We start from the raw sequence: 19,909 nt of genomic DNA on the forward strand, positions 1-19,909 counted from the left end.
CTTACACCAAGTATCAAATCCCTCCTGGTGAATGAGTCTTAAGTCCAATTGGGCAGCCGCTGGTTATTCACAAGGTAAGAGACCCACTAGTAGGCCATTGGATATCTTGCCAGGTGAGTCATTGCTGTGACTTATAGGCTTTACAGTTGAATAGGACAACTCATTGATTTTCTCATTTATTGGTTTTCATAACATGTTCTGATATGAGAGTTAATTCTTGGGGAGGAAACTTCTGGGTCATTTCCAACTCAGTTCTTCAAGTTCTGTGATATCTTCAGTGATGGGAGCTAACCTTCAAGTTCTGGAAGACAACCAAAGACAATGGGCATTAATGTTATATTGTCTACATTTATATAGCCATAGCTTATGTTTGGGAAGTCTCGAGAACTTCCCTGGCCTATAATTTATAAGGAGATTTCCCATGCCTGGCTCTGGGATATGTGTTTGACAATGCATGACTCCTTGGGGAACATTATCACCCCATGTAATGCAATTTCATTTAGGCCTGGACTGGAGTTATAGATGATTGTGAGCTACCATTTAGGTTCTGGAAACCAAACTTATACCCACTGTTAGAGCAGTAAGTACTCTTAATTGCAGAGCCTTATCTCCAGTCCCCTGTTTAATTTTTTTTTTGAGACAGGGTATCATTACTTACATCTGGATGGTCTGGAACTTGCTATGTAGATCAGAGCAAAACCACAGAGGTACTTATGACTCTGCCTCACAAGCGCTGGTATTAAAAGTATGCAGCACTACGTCCAGCTTAAAATTTTTCTTAACAACAAAAGTTACTGTAGTCACATGGGCACATGGGAAATTGTCTTCCTGGGATATGCTTAGAAGAGATATTAAAGAAATGAATTAAAACGGGAGGATAGTAAATAAACAGGCATTTGAATACAAATACGAAATAATAGTAAAGCAGTTTCGGAGTTGAAACAAGAGAAAACATTGAGCGTGCAAGTGTAACTTTGCACAGTGGTTTCCAGATACAATGCTGGCAAGATTCCTTCTTTGCGGAACTGAGTTTTGCACAGGCAGTTAGTGTGTAAGGATGGAGAGGAGGGATGGGAAAAACTTAGTTACCACAGGAAAAAGGACACGAACTTTCCCAACTTTTAGAGGAACTAAAATCATTGATCATCTAAATGTGTTTGGGATGCAACATGTGTGGCTTAACGAGGTCAGCTTCTCCAAGGCATTAAATCCACAAATAAATTAACCCAATTAGATCTTGGGTGGCTCTCTTACAAGCATCAGAGTGATTTAGAGTATTAGTGGTACATCATTCCTTGCAGCAATGGTTCCAACTGACATAAGAATGTGATATAGAAAACGCTATAGGGAAAGTGGTGGTTAAGGAGAAATGCATCACCAGTTCTTGAAAGGATCTCAGATGGCATACTCCATCTATACCCAAGAACTGTATCAGGGGTTTTATAAAAGAAAGCTGGGTGTTGTGGTCTGTGCAGCTTAAGGAGTTCCTGCCAGAGAGTCCACTAACATGTATCAGGATCTTGACTTACATGATAAAAACAAATTTCAAAACGAGTCCTGCACTCCTCCCTCACTCTTGGCTCAGGTAGGGTCATGAAAATAGCTGGGCTCTATTGCATGTTTCAGAGGCTTTAGTTTTCCCTGGCGTCTGAGCTCACCAGCACCACACTATGGCCCAAAGTGAGCACTACAAGCGTTGCTGGCCTAATGGACAGGACAGGGGAGGGGAGGGGACAGCAGCTAGAAGAGGGACTCCAGAGGGCCATCAAGGTACAGGAACTACACACATGGTGTTGGTGAAGCCAGAGCCAGGGTGCCACCCGGTCAGCACAATGACCACATCTCCCTTCTTGAAGAAGCCTCGGGCCTTGCCAAAATTCATGGCCAAGTTTACACAAAGGTCAACATCCTCAACTCAGGCATCCTGTGCAGCATCCTTACACAGCACAGGGAAGATGGCACGGTCCAGATGGGCCTGGCAAGCAGTCTGCGGATTGCCCATCAGAGCAATGATAGGGGCAGTACCTGGACACTTGGTGAGTATTCCTGTCAGACTTGGTGAACACAACAGTGATTCCACCGCAGCACTTGAAGGAGACTTCCACAGTGCCCACAGCTGCAGCTTCTGTGGTGTCATTGGTAATGGGTGCCAGATGGCAGAGTTCCTCAAATAATTGTGAGTGGTAAATGGCAACCTTTGCCTCTCGGGCAATTCGGTGCTGCATGCGCGAACAGCCTCCAGAGGGTAGTCCCCTTTGGTTGTTTTTCCGGACAGCATGGTGCAGTCTGCTCCATCTAGGACTGCATTGGCCACATCACGGGTGGGGTGTGGCTTCTTGATCATGCTCTTCAACATCTGTGTGGCTCAGATGATAGATTTCCCAGCTGGGTTGCATCGTCCGATCATCATCTTCTGAACCAGGAAGACCTTCTCTGCCGTAATCTCAAAGCCCAGGTCACCACGGGCCTCCAAAATCTCATCAAACCTGCGGACACCTTCCTGGTTCTCGATTTTACTGATGATCTTGGTGTCCCTGCCCTTCTCTCCCAGGACCTTCCTAACTTCATGCACGTCCGCTGCCTTGGGAATGAAAGATGCAAACATGATGTCCACATCCTGCTCCACCCCAAACTTCAGGTCCTGGATGTCCTTTTCTGACATGGCGGGGAGGTCCAAAGCAGCTCTGGGCAGGTTCACACCCTCCTTGCTACCCAAGGAGCCATCGTTCTCTGTCACCAGGTAGTCAGCACCCCTTCACCTGCAGTGAGATGAGCCCATTGTCCACATAGATCTTGCTGCCCCCCACACACCATGCAGCTGGTGTTCTCATCACACTTTTCCACCTAGGCATTGTCCAGGGTGTTCAGAGTGACCCCCTTCTTCAGCTCCACCTTTGCAATGCCACTGCCCTTGATGAGTCCCGTCCAGATCTCAGGTCACACTGTGGCCAGATCCACTGCAACAGGACGGGAGAGAATGGAATCAGAAGATGCAAAGTTTTCTGTGGTTGCACGGACGTTCTTTTTATTTTAAATTTTTTATTTACATTTTAAATGTTATCCCATTTCCTGGATTCCCCTCCAGAAACCTGCTATTCCACTCCCCTGCCTCTATGAGGTTGCTCTGTCACCCATGCACCTACTCTCTCCCACCTCCCAGCCCTGACATTCCCCTACACTGGGGCATCTTTCCTTCACAAGATCAAAGGCCTCTCTTCCCATTGATGTCCCATAAGGCCATCCTCTGCTACATATGCAGATGGAGACATAGGTTCATCCCTGTGTTCCCTTGGGATGGTGGTTTAGTCCCTGGGAGCTCTGCGGGGTGGGGGTGGGGTCTGGTTGGTTGATATTATGTTCGTCTTATGGGTTGCAAACCCTTTCAGATCTTTAGTTCTTTCTGTAACTCCTCCATTGAGGACCCTGTTCTCAGTTCAATGGTTGGCTGCAAGTATCCACCTCTGTATTTGTAAAGTTCTGGCAAAGTCTCTCAGCAGACAGCTGTATCAGGCTTCTGTCAGCATGCACTTCTTGGCAATCACAATATTGTCTGGGTTTGGTGGCTATATATGGGATGCATTTCCAAGTCGGGGAGTCCCTGGATGGCCTTTCAGTCTCTGCTCCACACCTTGTCTCTGTATTTCCTCCTGTGAGCATTTTTGTTCCCCCTTCTAAGAAGGACTGAAGAATCCACACTTGGGTCTTCCTTCTACTTGAGCTTCTTGTGGTTTGTGAATTTTATCTCGGGTATTCTGAACATTTGGGCTAATATTCACTTATCAGTGAGTGCATACCATGTCTGTTCTTTTGTGATTTGGTTACCTTACTCAGGATGACATTTTCTTTCTTTTTTTTTCATTCTATAAACATTTATTGATTATTTCAAGTTTATGAATTCATTAAAACTTAAGCCAAATACCAGGGAGTTGAGGGGACTTTAAACAGTGGGTCAACTAGGCCATTACTGAACACGTGGCCATAGTATAAGGAAAATAGAAGAATAATTTTAACATTATTATACACAGAGAATAAATGTACTAATCATGCCGGCAGAAGAATGGGGAGTATACGGAGTGGTCTGCACACATGTACACATGCACATGGCTATGTATGTGTGTATGTGTGGCTGTGTTGCATTGGTATGTGTGGTCAGACACCTTGGGAATGAGTTGTTTTCTGAGCTAAGTCTCCAGAGTCTTCATTTTAACTTCCCCAGGAAATGTTAGCTTTTCCTTTTTCCTTTCTTTTTTTAAAAATTTTTTTATCTTTATTAACTTGAGTATTTCTTATTTACATTTCAATTATTATTCCCCTTCCCGGTTTCCTGGCCAACATCCCCCTAGCCCTTACCCCTCCCCACCCTACCCCCATTACCGACCTTCCCCCCAACAATCACATTCACTGGGGGTTCAGTCTTGGCAGGACCAAGGGCTTCCCCTTCCACTGGTGCTCTTACTAGGCTATTCATTGCTACCTATGAAGTTGGAGCCCAGGGTCAGTCCATGTATAGTCTTTGGGTAGTGGCTTAGTCCCTGGAAGCTCTAGTTGGTTGGCATTGTTGTACATATGGGGTCTCGAGCCCCTTCAAGCTGTTCCAGACCTTCCTCTGATTCCTTCAATGGGGTTCCCAATCTCTGTTCAGTGAATTGCTGCTGGCATTCGCCTATGTATTTGCTGTATTCTGTGTGTGTCTCTTTCAGGAGAGATCTACATCCAGTTCCTGTCAGCCTGCACTTCTTTGCTTCATCCATCTTGTCTAATTGGTGGCTGTATATGTATGGGCCACATGTGGGGCAGGTTCTGAATGGGTGTTCCTTCTGCCTCTGTTCTAAACTTTGCCTCCCTATTCCCTGCCAAGGGTTTTCTTTTTCCCCTTTTAAAGAAGGAGTGAAGCATTCATCATCGTTTGGTCATCATTCTTGAGTTTCATGTGTTCTGTGCATCTAGGGTAATTCAAGCATTTGGGCTAATAGCCACTTATCAATGAGTGCATACCATGTGCGTTTTTCTGTGATTGGGTTACCTCACTCAGGATGATATTTTCCAGTTCCATCCATTTGCCTATGAATTTCATAAAGTCATTGTTTTTGATAGCTGAATAATATTCCATTGTGTAGATGCACCACATTTTCTGTATCCATTCCTCTGTTGAAAGGCATCTGGGATCTTTCCAGCTTCTGGCTATTATAAATAAGGCTGCGATGAACATAGTGGAGCACGTGTCTTTGTTGTATGTTGGGGCATCTTTTGGGTATATGCCCAAGAGAGGTATATCTGGGTCCTCAGGTAGTTCAATGTCGAATTTTCTGAGGAACCTCCAGACTGATTTCCAGAATGGTTGTACCAGTTTGCAGTCCCACCAGCAATGGAGGAGTGTTCCTCTTTCTCCACACAGGATGACATTTTCAAGTTCCATCCATTTACCTGTTAATTCCATGAAGTCATTGGGTTTTTTTTTGTTTGTTTGTTCTTTTTAATTTCATCATGCTGTTTAATCTAGCATGTTGCCTAGAAAGGCTTGTTGTATTGAGTACAAATACTTCTCCAGCATGTCTCCTAGAGACCATTTCACCCACTGCTCTGTTTGGCCGCTAGCCTCTTCTCTCTCTCTTCAGCAATGGTGAGGAGGATTCTTTTTCCTTGGGGAAGAGAGATCCATGGTTTGTTGCCCTTGCCAATAACAAAAATGTTGGAAAGATGAGTGGCAAAGCTGTTGCCATTGGCACCTTTCACATGAGCCACATCAAAAGGGTCAGGATGTCTCTCCCTATTCATGATTACACCAATTGTCCCCAAGTTAGCACCTCCAGTCACCATACACAGGTTCCCAGTGTCGAACTTGATGAAGTCAGTTATTTTGCCTGTTTCCAAATCATCAAGGTGTCATTCACCTTGATGAGGGGATCGAATAGTACGAGCATCCTGGGTCACCAGATGTGGGATTCCTTTTGTGCCCACAAAGATCTTTCTCACTTCGCACAACTTGTACTTGACCTCCTCAGGTGTAATTTGATGAACAGCAAAGAGACCCTTGGTGTCATAGATCAGACAGAAGTTCTTTCCAGTCTTGTCAATGCTGATGACATCCATAAACCCAGCAGGTTAGGTTATATCGGTCCTGACTTTCCCATCAATCTTAATGAATCTCTGTATGCAAATCTTTTTTACTTCATCTCCAGTCAGGGGATACTTAAGTCTGTTCCTTAGGGAACTGATCAGAGGCAGGCATTCCCTCAGCTTGTGTGGACCAGTGGATGGATGAGGAGCAAACACCCCAGTCAGCTTATCCAGCATCCAATGTTTTGGAGCCCCTACATGCTTCAGATGTTTCTTGGGACCACAAGCCATGGCTGCACTGGGAATGGAAAGAGCGAAGTCATTGTTTTTAATAGCTGAGTAGTACTCCATTGTGTAGATATACCATATTTTCTGTATCCATTCCTCTGTTAAAGGTCATCTGGGTTCTTTCCAGTTTCTGGCTATTATGAATGAGGCTGCTATGAACATAGTGGAGCACGTGTCCTTCTTATATGTTAGCATATCTTTTGGGTATATACTCAGGAGAGGTATAGTTGGTAGTACTATGTCAAATTTTCTGAGGAACCTCCAGACTGATTTCCAGAGTGGTTGTAGTGGCTTGCAATCCCACCAACAATGGAAGAGTGTTCTTCTTTCTCCACATCCTTGCCAGCATCTGCTGTCACCTGAGTTTTTGATCTTAGTCATTCTCACTAGTGTGAGGTGGAATCGCAGTTATTTTGATTTCCCTGGTGACTAAAGATATTGACCGTTTCTTTAGGTGCTTCTCAGCCATTCCATACTTGTCAGTTGAGAATTCTCTGTTTAGCTCTGTTCCCCATTTTTATAGGGTTATTTGATTCTCTGGAGTCTAATTTCTTGAGTTCTTTGTATATATTAGATATTAGCCCTCTATCAGATGTAGGATTGGTAAAGATCTTTTCTCAATTTGATGGTTGCAGCTTTGTCCTATTGACTGTATCCTTTGCCTTCCAGAAGCTTTGCAATTTTATGAGGTCTCATTTGTTGATTCTTGATCTTAGCACATAAGCTATTGGTGTTCTGTTCAGGAAATGTGCCCCTTGCATGGATGTTCTTGATGGTCTCCGCATGATACTCATGGATTCCATGAGAGAAAATCAGACAAGCCACATTCATTGCAGACTTAATCATCTCCTTCAGTATCTCCACAGATCAGGAAGCAGGGCTAATGGTAGAAATTATGTCATTGTTGTTTGTGGGCCATGATGGTCCCAGAGTCAATGTCCAGGTGGCACATGTGTTCTAGGATGGTGTCAGCCATGACTGTGTGGAACTGTTATGTCTGAATGAAGGCTGTTTATGTGTGTGCGTGTGTGTGTGTGTGTGTGTATGTGTGTGTGTGTGTGTTCTGGGTGCGGGGGTAGAGGGGAGTAAGGTGCAGGGGTATGGGGTAGGGGAAGAACCAAGAAAGTAGCAAAGACCAACTACAAGTAGCACCCAAATGTGGGGCTTAAAAGTTAAAGTAAAAATGGGAAATTTGACTTGAAATGCTGTAGAGGAAATGTCGGTGGATGAAACTATGGATTATTTGTTTTCAAGATGCCGGCAAAGAAAAAATTATTGTGGCTACTAGCACTATGACATTCCCCACTCTGATCCCGAGGATTTCCTGCCACCCTTCTTCTTCCTATATTCTGTTTCAAAAAAGGTTGGAAGAATGGCTCTGTGAAAATGGAGGGACCTGGGAAACAAAAACAAAACAAAATGGCTGAAATGGGGAAACAAAAGAAGTCACTTTTTTATTCTCTCTTTTCTGAAAGGGTTGCAGAGTTAGTTGACAGTGCAACTAAAGAGGTTGCAAGTGGAGATGGAGGTTTGTCGGGGGCAAGGAGCACCAGAAAAAGAAGAGAACAAAAATGTTCAGTCTGGATGACTGAGCAAGGGAGCTGGAGTTTCAAGAGGGAAAGAAACTGTTGCAGAAGGCAATTGAGTCAAAGAAAAGCTGAAAAGAGGGTTGGGTGGGGGGTAATGGAATGAAGCAGCCCATTTCAAGAGAAAGGATTAATCTTAAACCAACCTTGCCACCAGAGTGGGAGGAGGGCTGGTCTGGGATTATGAATTCACCATCAGCATGGAACAAGGTTATAAGGAGATAGGATGGCATCCTATAGAAATGATAGATCAAAGGCATTTTAAGAGGACAAGATTTTTATATGGTATGTATTTGCCTTACGTGAAATAAATTACAGATAATGGAGATACTAAAATAGAAGACCGGAAGTGATTGGTAACAGTTATGCTAGATGCTGGTCTACAGTTGCAATGGTTATTATGGTGGAGGAAAGAAGCCGTGAATATTGAATGGCAAAATAGAGTAAGGCAAATGGATATAGTAAAAGATGGGCTGCTAGGCAAAGGGGTGGTGCTCTGAAATACAAGAACAGATTCAATTTGATGATGTTATTATAGAACAAGGTTGTTTAGTGGCTTGAAGAGCTTGGAACAAAGTCGAGGAGTCCAAGGAAAAGTTTACCTCATTTGCAAAGATGATACTAAGCTCTGGAGAAACATTCACTGAGTTTTTACAAAGACTAGCCTCAACTATGAACAAAAATATATCAGACCATGCCTCAAGACACATGTTGATAGAAACCTTGGCATATTAAAATTCAAATACCTAATGTCATGAAATTATTACATGATTAAAGACATGGGCAGTGCCTATGGATGACTGGATAAGAGATATGACCAATATTGGTTCTTATGTACCGTACTAATATAGTAGGGCAAGGTATAGTCAAGGATCTCAGATATCAAAATGCCTGGTGCTTCAATTAAGGGGAATACAGTCATTTGCAAAGAGATTGTCATCAAACCAAAAAAAAAAAAAACCCTCAGATCTCAAAATGCTCTGTGTGTTAATTGCAAGAAATACAATATTTTGTTCTGGAAAAGTGAAAGGGCCATTTCTAGGGCAATGGTTTTTCTAAAGCTCAGAGAAAAAGAGTGCCAAGGCTTCCTGAGGGTACGTATGCAATTCAGCAAAGGCAGCCATTGCAATCAGGAATGCAAATCAAAAGAGATATCCAAGGCAATGTCTTGCTTTTGGGAAAATGAAATGGGGAGGATTTTAGTTCTAGGGCCCATAGCAATTTTCATGCATTATTTGTCTCTTGTCAGTCAAGGGGTAAGATGCATGCAGAGCAAAAACCCTCAACACTCAGCAAGAGAGTGTCGCAAGTTTATAGAAAAACTGGAATTACTGATTCCAGAGGAAAACACCAAATGCCATCTGGAACCCTGGTGCACGGAAGCTCCCGGAAAGGGCAGCACAGATCTTCATGGTGGCTGCCTCTGCGGAGAGCTCATAAGCAACACCCCATGAGCAAACTTGAGCCTCGGGACCACAGGTAAGACCAACTTTTCTGCTGCAAGCGACCTGCCTGTGAACTCAAGACACAGGCCCACAGGAACAGCTGAAGACCTGTATGTAGATAGGAAAAACTACACGCCCGAAAGCAGAACATTCTGTCCCCATAACTGGCTGAAAGAAAACAGGAAAACAGGTATACAGCACTCCTGAAACATAGGCTTATAGGACAGTCTAGCCACTGTCAGAAATAACAGAACAAAGTAACACTAGAGATAATCTGATGGCGAGAGGCAAGCGCAGGAACCGAAGCAACAGAAACCAAGACTACATGGCATCATCGGATCCCAATTCTCCCACCAAAGCAAACACGGAATATCCAAACACACCAGAAAAGCAAGATCTAGTTTCAAAATCATATTTGATCATGATACTGGAGGACTTCAAGAAAGACATGAAGAGCTCCCTTAGAGAACAAGTAGAAGCCTACAAAGAGGAATCGCAAAAATCCCTAAAAGAATTCCAGGAAAACATAAATAAACAAGTAGAAGCCCATAGAGCGGAGTCACAAAAATCCCTGAAAGAATTTCAGGAAAACACAATCAAACAGTTGAAGGAATTAAAAATGGAAATAGAAGCAATCAAGAAAGAACACATGGAAACAACCCTGGTTATAGAAAACCAAAAGAAGAGACAAGGAGCTGTAGATACGAGCTTCACCAACAGAATACAAGAGATGGAAGAGAGAATCTCAGGAGCAGAAGATTCCATAGAAATCATCGACAAAATGGTCAAAGATAATGTAAAACAGAAAAAGCTACTGATCCAAAACATATAGGAAATCAAGTACTCAATGAGAAGATCAAACCTAAGGATAATAGGTATTGAAGAGATTGAAGACTCCCAGCTCAAAAGACCAGTAAATATCTTCAACAAAATCATAGAAGAAAACTTCCCTAACCTAAAGAAAGAGATGCCCATAAACATACAAAAATCCTACAGAACTCCAAATAGATTGGACCAGAAAAGAAACAACTCCTGTCACATAATAGTCAAAACACCAAACGCACAAAATAAAGAAAGAATATTAAAAGCAGTAAGGGAAAAATGTCAAGTAACATATAAAGGCAGACCTATCAGAATCACACCAGACTTTTCGCCAGAAACTATGAAAGCCAGAAGATCCTGGACAGATATCATACAGACCCTAAGAGAACACAAATGCCAGCCCGGGTTACTGTATCCTGCAAAACTCTCAATTCACATAGATGGAGAAACCAAGATATTCCATGACAAAACCAAATTTACACAATATCTTTCTACAAATCCAGCACAACAGAGGATAATAAATGGTAAAGCCCAACATAAGGAGGCAAGCTATACCCTAGAAGAAGCAAGAAACTAATCGTCTTGGCAACAAAACAAAGAGAAGAAAAGAACACAAACATAACCTATATCCAAATATGAATATAACAGGAAGCAATAATCACTATTCCTTAATATCTCTCAATATCAATGGCCTCAACTCCCCAATAAAAAGACATAGATTAACAAACTGGATACGCAACGAGGACCCGGCATTCTGCTGCCTACAGGAAACACACCTCAGAGACAAAGACAGACACTACCTCAGAGTGAAAGGCTGGAAAATAACTTTCCAAGCAAATGGTCAAAGAAGCAAGCTGGAGTAGCCATTCTAATATCAAATAAAATCAATTTTCAACTAAAAGTCATCAAAAAAGATAAGGAAGGACACTTCATATTCATCAAAGGAACAAATCCACCAAGATGAACTCTCAATCCTAAATATCTATGCCCCAAATACAAGGGTACCTACATACGTAAAAGAAACCTTACTAAAGCTCAAAACACACATTGCACCTGACACAATAATAGTAGGAGATTTCAACACCCCACTCTCATCAATGGACAGATCATGGAAACAGAAATTAAACAGAGACTTAGACAGCCTAAGAGAAGTCATGAGCCAAATGGACTTAACAGAAAGCAAAAGGATATACCTTCTTCTCAGCTCCTCATGGTACTTTCTCCAAAACTGACCATATAATTTGTCAAAAAATGGGCCTCAACAGGTACAGAAAGATAGAAATAATGCCATGCGTGCTATCAGACCACCACGGCCTAAAGCTGGTCTTCAATAACAATAAGGGAAGAATGACCACATATACGTGGAAATTGAACAGTGCTCTACTCAACGATAACCTGGTCAAGGAAGAAATAAGAAAGAAATTAAAGACTTTTTAGAATTTAATGAAAATGAAGGTACAACATACCCAAACTTATGGGACACAATGAAAGCTGTGCTAAGAGGAAAACTCATAGCGCTGAGTGCCTGCAGAGAGAAACAGAAAAAAGCACATGTCACCTGCTTGACAACACACCTAAAAGCTCTAGAACAAAAAGAAGCAAATACACCCCAGAGGAGTAGAAGGCAGGAAATAATCAAACTCAGAGCTGAAATCAAACAAGTGGAAACAAAAAGGACCATAGAAAGAATCAACAGAACCAAAAGTTGGTTCTTTGAGAAAATCAACAAGATAGATAAACCCTTAGCCAGACTAATGAGAGGACACAGAGAGTGTGTCCAAATTAACAAAATCAGAAATGAAAAGGGAGACATAACTACAGATTCAGAGGAAATTCAAAAAATCATCAGATCTTACTATAAAAGCCTATATTCAACAAAACTTGAAAATCTTCAGGAAATGGACAATTTCCTAGACAGGTACCAGGTATCGAAGTTAAATCAGGAACAGATAAACCAGTTAAACAACCCCATAACTCCTAAGGAAATAGAAGCAGTCATTAAAGGTCTCCCAACCAAAAAGAGCCCAGGTCCAGACGGGTTTAGTTCAGAATTCTATCAGACCTTCATAGAAGACCTCATACCAATATTATCCAAACTATTCCACAAAATTGAAACAGATGGATCACTACCGAATACCTCCTATGAAGCCACAATTACTCTGATACCTAAACCACACAAAGACCCAATAAAGAAAGAGAACTTCAGACCAATTTCCCTTATGAATATCGATGCAAAAATACTCAATAAAATTCTGGCAAACCGAATCCAAGAACACATCAAAACAATCATCCACCATGATCAAGTAGGCTTCATCCCAGGCATGCAGGGATGGTTTAATATACAGAAAACCATCAACGTGATCCATCATATAAACAAACTGAAAGAACAAAACCACATGATCATTTCATTAGATGCTGAGAAAGCATTTGACAAAAGTCAGCACCCCTTCATGATAAAAGTCCTGGAAAGAATAGGAATTCAAGGCCCATACCTAAACATAGTAAAAGCCATATACGGCAAACCAGTAGCTAACATTAAACTAAATGGAGAGAAACTTGAAGCAATCCCACTAAAATCAGGGACTAGACAAGGCTGCCCACTCTCTCCCTACTTATTCAATATAGTTCTTGAAGTTCTAGCCAGAGCAATCAGACAACAAAAGGAGGTCAAGGGGATACAGATCGGAAAAGAAGAAGTCAAAATATCACTATTTGCAGATAATATGATAGTATATTTAAGTGATCCCAAAAGTTCCCCCAGAGAACTACTAAAGCTGATAAACAACTTTAGCAAAGTGGCTGTGTATAAAATTAACTCAAATAAATCAGTAGCCTTCCTCTACACAAAAGAGAAACAAACCGAGAAAGAAATTAGGGAAATGACACCCTTCATAATAGACCCAAATAATATAAAGTAACTCGGTGTGACTTTAACCAAGCAAGTAAAAGATTTGTACAATAAGAACTTCAAGACTCTGAAGAAAGAAATTGAAGAAGACCTCAGAAGATGGAAAGATCTCCCATGCTCATGGATTGGCAGGATTAATATAGTAAAAATGGCCATTTTACCAAAAGCGATCTACAGATTCAATGCAATCCCCATTAAAATACCAATCCAATTCTTCAAAGAGTTAGACAGAACAATTTGCAAATTCATCTGGAATAACAAAAAAACCCAGGATAACTAAAACTACCCTCAACAATAAAAGGACTTCAGGGGGAATCACTATCCCATAACTCAAGCAGTAATACAGAGCAATAGTGATAAAAACTGCATGGTATTGGTACAGAGACAGACAGATAGACCAATGGAACAGAAATGAAGACCCAGAAATGAACCCACACACCTATGGGCACTTGATTTTTGACAAAGGAGCCAAAACCATCCAATGGAAAAAAGATAGCATTTTCAGCAAATGGTGCTGGTTCAACTGGAGGTCAACATGTAGAAGAATGCAGATCGATCCATGCTTATCACCCTGTACAAAGCTTAAGTCCAAGTGGATCAAGGACCTCCACATCAAACCAGACACACTCAAACTAATAGAAGAAAAACTAGGGAAGCATCTGGAACACATGGGCACTGGAAAAAATTTCCTGAACAAAACACCAATGGCTTATGCTCTAAGATCAAGAATTGACAAATGGGATCTCATAAAACTGCAAAGCTTCTGTAAGGTAAAGGACACTGTGGTTAGGACAAAACGGCAACTAACAGATTGGGAAAAGATCTTTACCAATCCTACAACAGATAGAGGCCTTATATCCAAAATATACAAAGAACTCAAGAAGTTAGACCGCAGGGAGTCAAATAACCCTATTAAAAATGGGGTTCAGAGCTAAACAAAGAATTCACAGCTGAGGAATGCCGAATGGCTGAGAAACACCTAAAGAAATGTTCAACATCTTTTTTCAGAAGGGAAATGCAAATCAAAACAACCCTGAGATTTTACCTCACACCAGTGAGAATGACTAAGTTCAAAAACTCAGGTGACAGCAGATGCTGGCGAGGATGCGGAGAAAGAGGAACACTCCTCCATTGTTGGTGGGATTGCAGACTGGTACAACCATTCTGGAAATCAGTCTGGAGGTTCCTCAGAAAATTGGACATTGAACTGCCTGAGGATCCAGCTATAACTCTCTTGGGCATATACCCAAAAGATGCCCCAACATATAAAAAAGACACGTGCTCCACTATGTTCATCGCAGCCTTATTTATAATAGCCAGAAGCTGGAAAGAACCCAGATGCCCTTCAAGAGAGGAATGGATACAGAAAATGTGGTACATCTACACAATGGAATATTACTCAGCTATCAAAAACAATGACTTTATGAAATTCGTAGGCAAATGGTTGGAACTGGAAAATATCATCCTGAGTGAGGTAATCCAATCACAGAAAAACACACATTGTATGCACTCATTGATAAGTGGCTATTAGCCCAAATGCTTGAATTACCCTAGATGCCTAGAACAAATTAAACTCAAGACGGATGATCAAAGTGTGAATGCTTCACTCCTTCTTTAAAAGGGGAACAAGAAAACCCTTGGCAGGGAATAGAGAGGCAAAGATTAAAACAGAGACTGAAGGAACACCCATTCAGAGCCTGCCCCACATGTGGCCCATACATATACAGCCATCCAATTAGACAAGATGGATGAAGCAAAGAAGTGCAGACTGACAGGAGCCAGATGTAGATCGCTCCTGAGAGACACAGCCAGAATACAGCAAATACAGAGGCGAATGCCAGCAGCAAACCACTGAACTGAGAATAGGACCCCCGTTCATGGAATCAGAGAAAGAACTGGAAGAGCTTGAAGGGGCTCAAGACCCCATATGACCAACAATGCCAAGCAACCAGAGCTTCCAGGGACTAAGCCAGTACCTAAAGACTATACATGGACTGACCCTGGACTCTGACCTCATAGGTAGCAATGAATATCCTAGTAAGAGCACCAGTGGAAGGGAAGCCCTGGGTCCTGCTAAGACTGAACTCCCAGTGAACTAGATTGTTGGGGGGAGGGCGGCAATGGGCGGAGGGTTGGGAGGGGAACACCCATAAAAAGGGGAGGGGGAGGGGGATGTTTGCCCGGAAACCGGGAAAGGGAATAACACTCGAAATGTTTATAAGAAATACTCAAGTTAATAAAAAAAAAGAAAGTTAAGTTTATTTACCAACCATGGAGGTGGGGAAGGGGAGGGGCAGTTGTGAGGAGGTGGAGAGGAAGGGTTAGGGAGGTAGAGGAGTAGGAATGGGAGGTGGAAAGGTAGGGAGAGTTTTTCTCATTGATGAGACTCTAAGGTGATGGTTGAGGGGAATTGTACAGGCTTATTTGTGAGCGCAGTACTAATAGGATAAAAACAAAAACGACCAGGCGAAGCAGGGCATGGTGATGTACCCCTGTAATCCCAGCACTCAGGAGGCAGGAGCAAGCTGAGACAAGCCTATTTTACATTGTGAGTTTCAGGTCACATGTTTCAAAAACAAACAAGCAAATAAATGAACAAACATGGGACATAAAGGGAGTGAAGAGAGAGTTCAGTGGCTAAGAGCCCTTCTTACTCTTGCAGAGGACCAGGCTTCAGTTCCAAGCACCTACACCCATCTGCAAATCCAATTCTAGGGGGACCTAACACCTTTTTGGTCTAGCCATGTGGGCACTAGACACATAGACAATGAATAGACCTCCAAGCAGGCAGAGCACCCATACACACAAAATAAAAATAAATATTTTTAAAAAGTCAATAATTCTCATCATGCCTGTTATATAAACATCTGAAGGCAGCCACAAATCAGAGTGTTAGGGTAAAGAGATATCCTCTTGCCTCTTCTCTTTTCCCTTCTCCTCCCCCTTTAATTTCTTGTGTCCTTCTATCCACATTTTCACTAGGAGACTATATTGGAGACGATAATTTGCTCCATGCCAACATTTTTTTTTCAGTTTCTACATGATGCATTGACCATAAAAGGGCACCACAAAGTGGTGGTGACTCATCTATGTTTTGTGAAAGTCCCTGTGCGCTGTTTCAGCCCAACACAGCTTCTTGCAGTCCCAGGTGAGGCATCATCTTCTACCATGGAGAGGGTGGAGTGATAGACAGCCTGGATAAGAAACATCCCTTGGACATGGTGCAAGTGTGATCTAATGCCTGCATCACCTCTACTACATTCCCACAAGGTCCTTTTCGGGATGGAGTCAAAGCAAGCAATAGCTGAGGATCCTTCTCTAGTGATTCGATCAAAATTGAGTCATATCTATGCTATAGTTTTGGTTTAATGGTGAACATCAATGTCCAGGCATGTCTTCCAGAGTAATGGGTATGAACAACACATTTCTATTTTCTTTCTTCCCCTTCCTTCTCTTCTCCTCCCATTCCTTCCTGACCCTCCCCTTCCACTCACAGTCACCACCTTATCTGATCTGTCCCACAATGATACCAAATCCATCCATTTTTACTTAACTCTAGAGGTTGGGACCACTAAGTCTGTCTCGTCCACTCCATACCCCAGTAATGGTGTCACAGTTCGGTTTTACTCCTTAGGGTTCGTTCAGAGAGATCTTTGAAGATCCAGCATGAAACCTGTCACTCCTTTCCTTCAGCCTTTCTTTTGTCCCTCGGTGTCGTCTCTGAATGGTCACCTTTGTCTCATTCTCAGGTTGCTTTGTTAAATTCCCTCCACTGCCCTGTGTTATGGCACATTTGTGGTTTGGGATAGACTCCTACCATCTTGGCTATCATTTTTACTCTTGAAAAATTAATTCATGGGTAAATGGACTTTTAGATAAGATACTGCATAAAAGGAGACATTGGTGAATGAATCAGTAGGCGTCTAGTTGGGTGGGTGGGTGGATAAATGCTTGCATGCATGCATGTCCAAATTTTCCCAATTTGGGAAATTGCAAAGAGGGCAATTGCTCCTCTTTCAGACTCATAAAGGTCACTTACTGCCACCTGGTGGTAAAAATATCCATGGTCATTCTGTAGCTGGTGGTGTTGTCATGGTGTCCTTTCTCAGTTAGAAACTATGAATGTGTCCCATTTATGGGACCCACCTATGTCCAAGGGCATTTTCCTGCATCAAAAACCATTAGCAATGGCATTTAACCACAAGCCACCAGTCCCTGTGGAGGGTAAGAACAGTGATGGCTCAACAGCTATGTAGTGAACACATACTTAGCTACAGACCCTTCTCCAGGTTCAGGGAATACACTGAAGAAGAAGAAGACCCAATCCCTGATTTATGAACCTATGAGTCAAAGGAGGAAATTGCACCATGCAGGAGGACACAAAGAGGTGGTTTCAGATGTGGATAACATGCAGAATAAACCACTTACACACACACACACACACACACACACACACACACACACACACAAATAAAAAATAAATTTAAAATACTGCCTGTCTAGAAGACTGAAGGTCCTAGTAGATTCTTGCTTTAGCACTCAGAGACTTCATACCAGGATCATCCTTGATCCAGGCCTTGTGAAGTCTACAAGGGAGGGGCTTAGGAGCAAAACTCTGAATCAGGACCAACCTGAGGCTCTGGAAGGTAAAGAAAGACCTCAGGGTGACAGAGGAGGGATTGAAGCTGGGCTGTTCACAAGGTCTAGAGTCCAGGTCATGGTTAGTAGAGATCTTTTCCATGGGGACATTTGAACTCTCCCAGAGTTTAACTTTTAATATGTATAAACTTTTAAACCCATGCCCAGGTCCTCCCCGAGGCTGCTTCGATTTTCCCTGGGATAGTGCCAGGCATCTTTATTGTAAAGAGTTGGCAAAAGGCTGAGACTGTTTGTAAGGAACCTTGGACACAGACACTGAGTGTCCTAAGCCTCTGCCCTCTCCATTGTGGTAACAGCCCATATGCCTACCCTGGGACCCCCTTGACACTAGAATTATCTGGTATCATTTTTAAAATATGTGTTATAGGCTCCTTGCTATAATCATGATGATTCAACTGGTCAAGGTAACCAGGGCAGAAGATGTGTATTGACTGCTGGGTTGCCTTTGAATTCTGATTGCTAGGGCTGGGTACAGCTGAGTCAGAGTACTTGAAGCCAATTAGTGGTGGCACACAACTTTAATGCCAGCACTAGGGAGGCAGAGGCAGGTGGATCTCTGAGTTTGAGGCTAGGCTGGACTACAGAGTGAGCGAGTTCCGGGACAGCCAGGGCTGCAGAGACAAACATTATCTCAAAACAAACAGAGAAGTTCTTGATACAGTGGGCCAGGAAGACATACTATATAGAAATTTAGATGTATTAACCAACTGTTTAGAAGGTATTATTCATGGGGGCTGGAGAGATGGCTCAGTGGTAAAGACCACTTCTTGCAGAGAACTCAGGTTTGGTTCCCAGAACTCACAAGCATGGCTTGCAACCACCTACAACTTCAATGGCAGGGCACCTGACATTTTCTCCTGGCTTCTTATAGGCAACCATCTCTCTCTCTCTCTCTCTCTCTCTCTCTCTCTCTCTCTCTCTCTCTCTCTCACACACACACACACACACACACACACACACACACACACACACACACACAGAGGGGAATACATGTACATAAATAAAGATTAAAAATTTATTTCGAATGTTCTAACCATTGTTTATCTCCCAATTAATCAACGCTTCGGTCCTTCTTAAAAGGGAGAAAAAGGGGTTGGGGATTTAGCTCAGTGGTAGAGCGCTTGCCTAGCAAGCGCAAGGCCTGGGTTCAGTCCCCAGCTCCAAAAAAAAAAAGAAAAGAAAAAAAAAGGGAGAACAAAAATATTCATAGGAGGGGATATGGAGACAACGTTTGGAGCAGAGACCGAAGGAATGGCCATTCAGAGCCTGCCCCAGGAAAAGCATATTAATATCAGGAATCTTTTTAAAAACTTATTCTTTCTGGCCTTGCCTAGAAGGGCTTATCCATTGTAGTTTTACAGTCCATGGTGAAATCATTTCAGGAAAATTACCTGCTAATTTTTAGTCTCTCCTGGATGGCTCCTGGCAAATGTATATAATGTATATAATGATGTATATAATGTATATAATGTATATGATGTATATGATGTATATAATGTATATAATGTATATGTATATAATCTTTAACTTCTGCTCTTCTACCTCACTCCAGGTCCTGAGTGCTGGGATTGTAGGTATATACCATCATATCTTGTTTGTGCAGTACTATGTACTAGGTGAGCAGTCTACCAATTGAGCCCAGCCCCCAGGAGTGTTTTCTAAAACAGTATAGACACAAATAAAGCTATGTGCAAATAACATAGAAGTTATGATGAGCCCAGAATTCAGAATATCTCTTCAAAATATTGGAAGAAGGAAAAAAGATGATAAAGGCAGCCTGAACTGGCTAAAGGGACTGGTTAAGGAATTGGGTTTTGCTATGGTAGTAACTTCTCAGGACTTCATTTCAGGGTAAAAAAATATCTACCTACTGAAGGCCTACTGTTCAGGGGCCAATTAGGAGGATGATGCTAAGAAAGCCCAATTCATTAGATATTTGCATGTATGGAAGATCAGCTAGAGTGTGTCTTAGTTAGGTGACAACATGACATAAAGCAACTCAGGGAAGAAAGGGTTTATTTTGCTCACACAGTTCATCATCAAAGCAGTGAGGGCAGTGAGAACAGAAACTCACACACTCAGGAACCTGGAGGCAAATGCACAGGCCATGGAGGGGTGTTACTTAATTACTGTTTTGCTCAGTC

General features: G+C 42.3%; 1 protein-coding gene and 2 pseudogenes across 1 annotated transcript in view; 1 reads left to right on the forward strand and 2 right to left on the reverse strand.

Moving 5' to 3' along the window:
- Positions 1 to 1,920: 1,920 nt before the first annotated feature.
- Pkm-ps9 (pyruvate kinase M1/2, pseudogene 9) lies at positions 1,921 to 7,321 on the reverse strand (annotated as a pseudogene).
- LOC103692519 (60S ribosomal protein L9 pseudogene) overlaps positions 5,459 to 19,909 on the forward strand; it is a 1,198,372-nt gene continuing 1,183,921 nt past the window's right edge. The window contains exon 1 of the mRNA XM_039111575.2: positions 5,459 to 6,409. The gene's annotated coding sequence lies outside the window, so the exon portion shown is untranslated. The remainder of the gene's footprint in view (positions 6,410 to 19,909) is intronic.
- Rps4x-ps4 (ribosomal protein S4, X-linked, pseudogene 4) lies at positions 5,477 to 6,371 on the reverse strand (annotated as a pseudogene).

Source organism: Rattus norvegicus, chromosome 5 (genome assembly GCF_036323735.1).
Source record: "Rattus norvegicus strain BN/NHsdMcwi chromosome 5, GRCr8, whole genome shotgun sequence".
Lineage (NCBI taxonomy): Eukaryota > Metazoa > Chordata > Mammalia > Rodentia > Muridae > Rattus > Rattus norvegicus.